The following is a 6,000-nucleotide window of genomic DNA, read 5'->3' as shown; positions in this document are numbered from 1 at the left end:
AGGACGCCATATGGCATCCACCCGCAGGGACGAGGTGTTTGCCTGGCCGCCATCTGGCTATAGGCTGGGCGGCAACTTGTTAATAGCAAAAAGCCAAAAATATATTTTTTTCAAAATTGTCGGTCTTTTTTTGTTTATAGTGTAAAAAAAACGCACAGGTAATCAAATACCACCGACAGAAAGCTCTATCTGTAGGAAAAGGACGTACATTTAATTTATGTACAGTGTTGCATGACCTCACAATTGTCAGTTAAAGTAATGCAGCACCATCTCGCAAAAAGAGGCCTGATCGTGAAGGGGGGTAAATCCTCAGGAGGGCGATTAAAATGTCCTGTGTGCATGAAGCCTAAAGCCTGTAGACGCCTACGTGTGACTAGAAACCGGAGAACAGAGAGACAGAAAAGTAAAAAAAAGAGACAAAAAAAGTGAAATTCCCTTAAAAGTGGCGTAATGGACGCCTAGTGTGCATGAGGCCTTAGATCTCAGTGTGTACATATGACCATGAAATATGACCAGATATCGTTTATTACACAAAGTCATCACACTGCACACTATCCTACACAGACCTCCCTGGTCAGCCATCCACGGCCATCTACGAGGACCGGGAGCGCGCTCTGCACAAGATCAATGTCGGGGAAGCGCACGGGAGCCAGCTCAGAGAGTCATGGAAAATCCCAGCATCGGCGATGGGATGAAAACGAGTCTTGAGCCGCAGTAAGGGGCGGGACTACAGGAGTAGCGGTGTGCGCATGCTTTGCTTGGCTTCACTGACGCTTTACTGCTCCGCCCGGGAAGTTTCTCCTGTGTGCCCGGAGCCCGTGATCTCTCAGTGTGTACATTTATACTGGAGGGCTGTTCGCTGCCCTGTTAACTCGACACTTCCGGTTATCTGTTGTCTAGCAGAGAAGAACCTGATGAACGACGAGGGTGGACGGCTCGAGCACTCCCCCATCAGTCCGGTTAGTGGCACTGCTAGAAGCGGGGGCTGTATGGCTTGTCTCAGTCAGTGTGGGGATGTGGAGGGGGGATAGTGCTGCCTGGCTGCTGAGTGTTGGAGGAATGTGGAGGGGGATTGGGTGACTTGAGCCATGGCTGCATGGGAGTGGGGGGAATATGAGGTGTCCCCTAGGATCCTCCATTCCTGGAATGTGTCACTAAGGTCCACCATGTTTCCCTTGTATGCAGCTCTCTTGGTGGCCTTGTGGTTTGGTTCTGAGTTCTCCAGGAATGTAAAGTGTGTCACTTGGATGACAGGCATATAGAATAGGCATTCCTTGAAGCCAAGCTCTGAGATACATGTACATTCCATCATCAAACCCCAGCACATACGTTGATGGACTATAACTTTAGATTAGGACCACCCACCCACCTGATAGTCAGTAGGTCCCCCTTTTTGCTGTGAATACGGCCTTGACCCATGGAGGCATGGACTCCACTAGACCTCTGAAGGTATGCTGTGGGATGGATCTGGAACCAAGCTGCCAGTAACAGATCCATTTAAAGTGGTACTAAACCGCAGCTTGATAAATTCCCTGCATTGCCTTCTAGCACATTATGAAGGACCTACCTTCAAATGAAGCCCTCCAGCAGCATGCGGTCACCGCGGCAGAGGCTTCCGTCTTCACTTGGTCTTCCTTCTGGGTTCACGAGCTCCGGCCGTCTGGTTGAGGCACGATGATGTCACTCCCACACATGTGCACGGGAGTCTCGGCCCACATCGCAGTGCTCTGAAGGAATGTTCCTTCAGAGCACATGTGCCAGCTGTCAAAAAGAGCAGCTGTCTCCTAAAGCTATATTATAAGAATTTGGAGGCCAAGTCAACAGCTCTGAACAAGTTGTTGTGTTTTTCAGACCATTCTTGAACCATTTTTGCAGTGTGGCAGGGCACATTATCCTGCTGAAAGTGGTCACCACCATCTGGGACTACAGTATCCGTGAAGGGGTGCACTTGTTTAACACCAATGTTTAGGTAGGTTGTCCATGTCATGTATGTCATGTAACATCTGCATGAAAGGCTTCCCAGCAGAACATTGCCCAAAGCATCACACTGCCTCTGCCAGCTTGCCTCCTTCCCATACTACATCTTGGTGCCATCTCTTCTCCAGGTAAGAGATGCGCTCAGCCATTGACCGGATGTAAAAGAAAATGTGATTCATTAGAGCAGGCCACCTTCTTCCATTGCTGTGAGGTCCACTTCTCATGCTCACATACCCATTGTAGGTGTTTTTGGCTGTGGAGACGGGTCAGCATGGGCACCCTGACCAGTCTGCAGCTACACTGCCCCATACACAACAAACTGCAATGCCCATTTCTTTCTGCTTTCAATGCATCAACTTGCTTGCTGCCTAATATATCCCACCAACTTTCAGATGCCATTGTAACAAGGTAATTATTGTCATGTCCTTAACCTGTCAGTGGTTGTAAAGTTATGGCTGATCATTATATGTATAGAAGACAGCAGCTAAATGAAAACATCCGTTTTGGAAACAACTTATTAACCAGCTTGACATTGATCCTGTTTTAAAAAAATAAAAATTACATTTTATTTGTGTGTGTGTGTGTGTATATTAGACACCAGAAGGAGGGAATAACAGAACTGATCTATCACATCTGCTCACTTGGGGAAACTGAAATCCTCATCATGTATTGGGAATTTCAGTTTTGAATGAACAGTCATGTGGGCAGGCATTTTACTAAAGCAGACACTCCCGGACTGTCAGTCCTCCTGGTCAATCAATTGATGTATAGCAAGTGAGTGGGTCAGTTCAGTTTACGACTCCCAATAACTCACTACAATAGGCAGCAGAGATTTCTCCTGCAGTGTTTTATTTTCTGCCTATAGCTGTCCCCAGGCTTATAGCCAGCATCATTCAACCCACCTCCTCTGAGTCCAGGTCGTCCTGAACCCTCCTAAGTCCGTGGCTTCACAGTGAAAGGAGAAACAGTGATGAGCTTATCTTGCTGTCACTTTGCTCTTTTTTCCTATCAGCATGCTTCTTGTCAGTACCTGAAGTGATTTGCTCCTTGTACTGCTTCTGCTCACACTCCAGCCCTGCTGTATAGGGATTGCAAGAGGCTGATATCAGGCCAAATTAAGATATTTACACTGCTTGCATTAAAAAAAAAAAAAAAAATATATATATATATATATATATATATATATATATATATATATATATATATATATATATATAAAATGACTGATGGATAAGTTGCATTTATTTGTGTCCTTTAGATCTGCCTGAAGTTCAGCTTTACCTGCTTAAGGCCCACTCACAGTACATTTACTGCTGCAGGGTGGGCCCTGTGCACAAAATCACATTTATATGTGATTCTGCATTTTCGGGTGGGGGGGGGGGTGCGTGACCACCCTACCTGTGCCGTCGATCAGTGGATCCTGGTCACTGATTACTGGCGATCACCGACGGAGGAGGGCTGTATTGTTTACCAACAGCCCTCCTCCCTGTCACTTTGGGCACACTGCTCGGGAAGCACACTCGCCCCCTAGTAAAACACTCCCATCACACAGTTAACCCTTTGATTGCCCCCAAATGTTAACCCCTTCCTGCCCAGTACCATTAGTACAGTGTCAGTGCTTCTTCCTTTTTTTTTTTTTTTTTTTGTTATAGCGCAAAAAATAAAAAACACACAGGCAATCAACTACCATAGAGAGAGCTCAATTCATGGGGGAATAAAGGACGTAAATTTCATTTGGGTGCAGCACTGCATGACTGCGCAATTGTCAGTTAAACTAACGCAGTGCTGTAACGCAAACCGCTTCTTTAACTGCTTCCTGACCACCCTATAGCAGAAATACTGCTACAGGGCAGCACGGGTGTGCAAAATCACGTGTATATATACATGATTCACACTCTCGTGGTTTTCACACCCCTCCCAGATAGCTTCAGATTGCCCAGTACACCATTAATCACATTTAACCTCTGATTGCCAGTAACACTCTCATACACTAAACCTCCATTGCTAGTAAAGTGTCTGAACGGATCAATATCTTTGATCAGTACTATACCAGCATTCACATTAGTATAGTGTCCCCAAAATCACAGCGTTAGTGGGATCAGCCCCGGCACCTGCATTTAGCCCCTACACTTACCCCCCCCCTTCTCCTCCAGCAAGTGCAGTGATGTAGGTCACTGTCACTTGATACATTGCACACAAAACCGCAGTGTTTGCAGAATTGGGCCTGATCTCTGCTAGCACTTGCCAGTAAATTTTGATGACTCTTATATGCAGCAGAGTGCCAGTGCTAGTGCCGCTCTACCTTTTTGTAAACTGGTGAGCATCAGCGGCCTAGTACATCCTGGTCTTTCACATACCAGCACTGCAGTATCACTTGGTGACGTGACAACTCCCATAAGAGCAGTACAAGCTGGTGTGGTGGTCCTGCAGCCACCAAGAATTCGAACATAGGCCCATAGAGCCCCTAGTATCCTTCTGGATGTGCTTGCAAACCCCGATTGGCAGCCCACAAATTTTGCAGCAACCGTACTTCCCCCATTCACTGCCCAACCTGGAATTCAGGTAGAAACCGCAAATTTAACTACTCCTCTTGATTTTTTTTTTTTTGGAGCTCTTTTTCACCGAAGATCTGTATGCATTGATTGTGGATCTAAGCAATATATATGCACAATTTATCGTCGCCAACCCAAATTCAAACCTTACCAGACCATTCGCATGGAAACCCATTATGGTTTCCGAACCTAGGCATTACAAAAAAAAAAAAAAGAATTGCGGTTGTATTGGTCCACATACCCAATTCATCAAATGCCCATGTTCTCTGCTGCCATGGCCAGGCATAGATATGCGAGTATAATGTGTTTTATGCATTTCAATGACAATACACTGTTTTCCTCAGGGTGACCCTGAATATGAACAGCTCCAAAAAATGCAGCTCCTCGTAAATCACCTTAACCAAAAATTTGCAGATGTCTATATTCCCCCAGCACAAAAAATCTGCATTGATGAGTCCCTCATTAATTTTTCTGGCCACCTTACATTCAAACAATTTCTACCCAGCAAGCATGCCAGATATGGGGTCAAGATGTACAAGACCTGTGAGATGACAACAGGCTATACATATAAGTTTTGGATTTACGAGGGAAAAGATAGTCACGTGGAGCCCCCCAGATGCCCAGACTACATGGTGAGTAGTGGCAAGATAGTTTGGGACTTGGTGTCCTCCTTTTCCATATGGGGTACCACTTATACATGGAAAATGTTTATTCAAGCTTGCCACTATTTAGACATTTGTACAATCTTGGAACTGGCACATGTGGCACCGTGCGACCTAATATGTGCACACCATTAAAAGTGGGTGGATGCAGGGCGGTATATTATAATGGTGGGCATACCGCACACTTTTTCTGGAAGAGATTTCTTCTCTTTTTTTCATTCCGCGCATAGGCTGCATAAAAACAAAAACATAGCATGTATACCCAACAAGGGCCAGCGACGTACTTGTACATAACTTGACTTTGGTTATACCAGAATGATGCCTACAGCTGCGGGCATCATCCTGGTATCTTTTTTTTCATGTAAAAGCAATCCTAGTGGCTAATTAGCTGCAGGATTGCTTTTACAAGCAGCGGGAGACATAATTGTCACTTAAATGATTTAATGCTCACACATGCCATGGGTATATGTGGAATTGCTCCCCAAAATACATTCTGCTACTTCTCCCGAGTATGGGGGTGCCACATGTGAGAGACTTTTTGGCAGTCTAGCCAAGTACAGGACCCCAAAATCCAATAAGCACCTTCAGGCTTTTAAAGGGCTTTATTTCCTCATTACACTTCCTGACTGCCTATCACAGTTTCGGAGGCCCTGAAATGCAAGGATAGCACCAACACTCCCCAAATAACCCCTTTTTGGAAAGTAGACACCCCAAGGAATTTGATAAGAAGCATGATGAGTATTTTGCAGATCTCGTTTGTTGCCACAAGTTTTTGTAAAATGAAGAAAGAAAACAAAAACATTTTCTTT

At 45.2% G+C, this 6,000-nt stretch overlaps 1 protein-coding gene across 1 annotated transcript in view; it reads left to right on the top strand.

Annotated features, from left to right (window-relative positions):
• The first annotated feature begins 756 nt into the window (after positions 1 to 756).
• ESCO1 (establishment of sister chromatid cohesion N-acetyltransferase 1) overlaps positions 757 to 6,000 on the top strand; it is a 42,408-nt gene continuing 37,164 nt past the window's right edge. Inside the window, exon 1 of the mRNA XM_089678347.1 lies at positions 757 to 959. The gene's annotated coding sequence lies outside the window, so the exon portion shown is untranslated. The remainder of the gene's footprint in view (positions 960 to 6,000) is intronic.

The sequence above is a fragment of the Staurois parvus genome, unplaced genomic scaffold (assembly GCF_062004578.1).
Source record: "Staurois parvus isolate SC_StPar_1 unplaced genomic scaffold, SC_StPar_1.0 ptg000015l, whole genome shotgun sequence".
NCBI lineage: Eukaryota > Metazoa > Chordata > Amphibia > Anura > Ranidae > Staurois > Staurois parvus.
Note: the sequence above shows the minus strand (reverse complement) of the source record. Positions and strands in the feature narration are given on the sequence as shown.